Source organism: Alosa alosa, chromosome 12 (assembly GCF_017589495.1).
Source record: "Alosa alosa isolate M-15738 ecotype Scorff River chromosome 12, AALO_Geno_1.1, whole genome shotgun sequence".
Lineage (NCBI taxonomy): Eukaryota > Metazoa > Chordata > Actinopteri > Clupeiformes > Clupeidae > Alosa > Alosa alosa.
The window spans coordinates 2,600,859-2,606,502 of record NC_063200.1 but is presented as its reverse complement, the minus strand read 5'-3'; positions in this window follow the sequence as shown (position 1 = coordinate 2,606,502).

Sequence of the window (5,644 nt, the reverse complement as noted above, 5' to 3'; positions counted from 1 at the left end):
TATAAATCACAGTCCCTGGAAAGTCTGCATCCCTACCAGGCCGTGTAGCTCTGCTGGCTACAGCGCCCCCCGAGGGCAGCCAGGAGCCATGACGAGGGAGAAAGGAGTGATTTAATAAACATCCGCCCATCTCCGACGCCACCCAGGACTCTCCTCCGGCTCTGGGCAACTGGGCAGGGCTTCATGGCCAGGAAACTGCAGGACATACAGTAGTTGGTCTTGTTTTGACAGAATTCTTGGACTGAGGGAAACTGCTATGCAGGGGTTTTTAAAACCTTGAAACGAAACTAAACGAAACGAGAGGCAAGAATATGCTATCACTCGTTTACAAGACTGTGCTAGACTACTGCACACAGGTGCAGAATATTATGGACAATGCTTAGGCGTTCGCATACTTATAACTATATTGTCCACCGTGTTCAATAACTAGAGAATCTCACCATGTCTTAAAACAAGCTTAAAATAAAATTTGATTGAGTCATGTAAAGGAGTCATAGCCTATTCTTGCCTCTCGTTTCGTTTAGTTTCGTTATCTTGAAATAATGTGATAATTTCATGTAATAACATATTAAATATCTTGAAAAAACGTGAAAATATCATATCTTGAAATAACATGATATTTTCACGTTATAACGTGGCCTATTACAAGTGTATACCATCAAAATGACTTTGAATCTGTTATATTAAGGTAAAAAACATACATAGTGCTGCTTTAGCACTCCATGAGTTACCAGATGTTATGATGAGATGAAATCCTGTTTGGCTATGGGTCTTATAGGAAGTTATCTGTAGCAGTTTACCTGAGGGATGACGCCTCAACCCTCATGTCGTTGAGTGTGAACCATAACATCATCTATCCGAGACAGTGCATGTAAGTAGTCTTATATACAGCACAACCTGTTGATGCCAACAACACTGACCTGCAGCAGCCAGGTTTGGGTGAAAATTTTGAGCAATTATTATGTTATTAGCACCAACTTCTATTGGTTTGCATTGTTATACAGTATTTCAAGCTATCAGAAATACATTACATTACATGTTTAAACTTATAACGGCAGGAATGAGCTTGAAAATAGTGTGATAACTCAATTTCAATTTCAATTTATTGTGCTTATATAGCGGCAAAACATTACACATGTATCATGGCGCTTTACAGAATGTAGGCAATCAGAGAAAAAGAAAAGGAAGAAAGAAGGAAGGAAGGAAGGAAGGAACCCCCATGGGTAACAGGGGCGAGGAGGAAAAACTCCCTAGAATTGGAGATGCATATAGGAAGAAACCTCGAGCAGATCCACAACTCAAGGGCCTGACCCATCTGCCTAGGGTCAATACGGACAGTAAGGTCTGTAAACAATGACAAATGCATATGACAGTCAGGTGTGGAGAATAGGACATGGTGTTTAAAGCACCTGAGGTGAAAGTTACAAGAGGTGGGATGATTACGTATCCGGTATAATAAAGCATTAATCATGATTTAGTGAGAGAAAGTGCAATAGTCCGGCGTCGGAATTGTCCAGGAAAGAAAGTTGTCAGGGGGCAAGTGGTGGGTCAGCAGACAGGCCAGAATCCGGGCAGAGTTGTCATAGGCAGGTGATGGGGCTGTATGGGCCAGGAATCCAGGTAGGGGGACAGTAATACAGCAGTCAAGGATGGGACTTCAGGTGGGATGGGTAAGAGGAGGGCCAGGCACACGGATGGTTGATGACTGGTGATGATATACCTCACAAGTGAGGTACAGTAAGGGGGAAGAAAGAGAGATGTAGAATGGGTTAGTAGTACTTGAAATCAATGTGGTTAATGTCAATAAGTAATCAGTGGTGCTATATATTGTTACAGTAAATCATAGTGAGAATGGGCAAGAGAGGGAGAGTTGAGAGAAAGAGAGTAGGGGAGAGGGGAGAGGGGGGTTGTACGGCATGGAACATGAGAAGTCCATGACAGCACTATGCTATAGCAGCATAACTAAGGTATGGTGAGGGGTAGTCGACACCAGCGCAGGTATGGTCAGTGACCACCAGCTCACGCACGACTGGGGTGCCAGTCACACGAGGACTCAGCAGGGTGGTCCATTCCAAAAATCCCTGAGGTGGGTGAAGTTCCACACTGCACCATACCTAACAATGGGAGGCAGTAAAGAGGTATATTTTAAGTCTAGACTTAAAAATAGGGAGGGTGTCTGCTAATCGAATTGAGGAGGGTAGATTATTCCAGAGGAGGGGTGCGCAATAGCTGAAAGCTCTGCCACCTATTGTAGTTTTTGAGATTCTTGGAATTACAAGGCCAGTATTCTGTGATCATAACGGTCTATATGGGACTAGGAGATCTTTAATATATTCTGGTGCCTGGCCATTAATGGCTTTGTACGTTAGAAGTAATATTTTGAAGTCAATGCGACTTTTAACAGGCAGCCAATGTAGAGATGCCAGGATAGGGGAAATATGTTCATATTTTTTAGTTCTAGTGAGTGTGCGAGCAGCTGCATTTTGTATAAGCTGTAAGCTCTTTAGACAGGTGTTATTGCAGCCAGCATACAGAGCATTGCAACAATCAATCCTTGAGGTTACAAAAGCATGGATTAATTTCTCAGCGTCTGGTAAGGATAAGAACTTCATTATCTTTGAAATGTTCCTTAAGTATTAGAATGAAGTTTTGGTAATCTGTTTTATGTGATTACTTAGTGATAGGTCTTGGTCAATTGTAATTCCTAGATTTTTAACACTTGTGGATAAGGATAGTCGAAGATCAGTAAATGTAGCCTGTGATGAGGATAGGATATCCCTCATCTTTTTAGGACATACAACCATGACTTCTGTTTTATCGGAGTTCAAAAGCAGGAAATTATTTGTCATCCATGTCTTTATATCTCTTATACATGTGTCAAGTTTGGCTAAAAGAGTTAATTCGTCATATAAAGCATATAGAGAGAAAATAACAGGGGCCCTAGATAACTACCTAAAAGTTATTCAACAGCCTTGTCAACACCAATAATAGTTAAGCTGGAACAGATAATAGCATGTTAGCATGCTAAACAACAACAGCAACTTGCATTTAGGAAGTTAGTAAGTAAGTAGCGCTTTTCACAGACAGGATTACAAAGTGATTCACAAAAAAAAAGTGCATGAAAAATAAAAGCATAGTAGTAAAATAATTGTTTTTATTTTAAAATAGGACTTGCCTAGCCTGATGAGCCAGACCCACATTAAAATGTAGGGTCTGGGCACTCCACCGCTCGCAGTGCTCAGTCCGAGGGGGGATAGTCGGTTGTCTTTCAAATTCCTTCTGCATAATAGGACAGCTATGAGTCCCATGCATTTCCCACCAGCAGAGCTAGTTGGCTAGTTCAAACTTTTGCCAACTTAATAAAAGCTTAACTCGTGTCACACTGTTCGCCAACAGCAACATCCATCTTATTTGTTTTCAAGTAGCAGGGAATTCAAGAAAAAACCGTTGCAACTCTGCCATCAATCATTATGTTAAGCCCGCCTAACGACTCTATACACGATTTGATTAGCCTGATAGAAGTTTAATTTTTCGAGCTCACAAGCCAAAGGAGAGTTGCTAGACTAGCCGCTAGGGTGCATCTAGATTTCTAGGCTAGGACTTGCCTAAAAGGACTTTGGATTAACTGCAGAAAGCTTTCAGCCATCCAATTGTTTATGGCGTCTATGCAGTCAAGGAGCCTTGCAAGTTTAGATGCTTAATTTTGTTTAAAGGTAAAATGAAGCTGAATGTTATCTGCATGAAAGTTAAAGTGAAGGTAATGTTAAAACCACATAAAATCTGACCCAGGGGCAACATATAGTGAAAATAGTATGGGGCCCAGCACTGAACCCTGCAGAACACCACAAGACAGAGGTAATGAGGCAGAGAGGAAATCCCCAAAAGAAACAGCAAAGCTATCTATGAGATAGGATGTGAACCAGTCTAAGACCACACCTGATATGCCCACCCATTCAGATAATCTCTTTATCAGGATGTGGTGGTCAACTGTATCAAAGACAGAACTGAGGTTGAGAAAGTACAAGTAATGAGCAGAGTCCAGCATCAGAGGCCATCTGAATATTGTTACGAACTCTCACAAGGGCAGTTTTGGTTGAATGCCTCTTCCTAAAACCATTTATTTTATATATAGCTCTTAATCAAGGCACCCAAAGTGCTTTACCGTGAAGGGGGAACCTCACTTACCACCACCATGCATGCACCAAGCATGTTAGCATGCTAAATGCTACTTTAAGCTAATACAGATGGAGAGCCTTTTTTGGTGGGGTGGTCTGACACAGAAAAACATAGTCAGCTAGTGGGTAAACAGCCTAGCTTATCTGTTATATACATGCCTTTATACCATCAACATTTGAGGATGATACCAATGTTACTGCTTGTGGACTATAAAAACACCAATCCATTCAGTCAGCTTTCCTGAATGGCTCACCTTATTAGAAAGTAGAAAGGATGGACAGTTAATGGGCAAGGGGACTATTCGTCTGGATTTTGTCTGAACATGCAGTCGAGTCCTTTTTGACACGGTTGTTTCGGAGCAGCCTACTTATGCTGCGTTCCATTTGTCCGCCCGAGTCGGTCAGACAGTTGTTTTCCAGAGCTACTAACAAGAAGTTAGTTGTAAATGGAATTCCCCCCTGAAATTTTATCCCAACTCGTTCATTCAAACCCAGAGTACACCGAGTTAAAAATCCCAAGATGTGCTCATTCACAGTAAATGAAAGCCGTAGATATGCTCTGTTTATTAGCAGTTCTGTCTGATTCACTAGTCGCTTTACCAGACAACTGGAATGTGGCAATACAGTAGGGTACACTCAGCACCGAATTTACATCGGATCTGTATTGGGCACTCAGCACCAAATCTACATCAGATCTGTAGGGTAGACTCAGCACCAAATCTACATCTCTGCATCAGATGTGTTGCTGAATGACGTTCCCACCTTCACCAACTTCACCTTGTTAGAGAGGGCAAAAGAGTGGGGTATCTATGTCACCTTGTTAGAGAGGGCAAAAGAGTGGGGTATCTATGAGGGCAAAAGAGTGGGATATCTATGAGGGCAAAAGAGTGGGATATCTATGTCACCTTGTTAGAGAGGGCAAAAGAGTGGGATATCTATGAGGGCAAAAAAGTGGGATATCTGAATGAGTGGGATATCTATGTAATCACCTTGTTAGCGAGGGCAAAAGACCAACTATCTATGTCACCTTGTTAGCGAGGGCAAAAGAGATGAGGGCAAAAGAGTGGGATATCTATGTCACCTTGTTAGCGAGGGCAAAAGAGTGGGGTATCTATGTCACCTTGTTAGCGAGGGCAAAAGAGTGGGGTATCTATGAGGGCAAAAGAGTGGGGTATCTATGTCACCTTGTTAGAGGGCAAAAGAGTGGGGTATCTATGAGGGCAAAAGAGTGGGATATCTATGTCAGACCTAGTCCTGGACTAGTAGATTTACATGGTTTAAATGTTCTAGATTGTGGCCATGACAGATATTCTAGACTAAACAGCAACTTGCCTGGCTGGCTGAGTTTTCAGGAAATCTGTGCTCAAGAGTGAGCTTGTCTGTTAAAATATGCAGCACTCATAAAAACCTCAGCTATGTGCAGATGGCAGACCCAGCTGCACCTTCTCTCTCGCTCTCTCTTTCTCTCT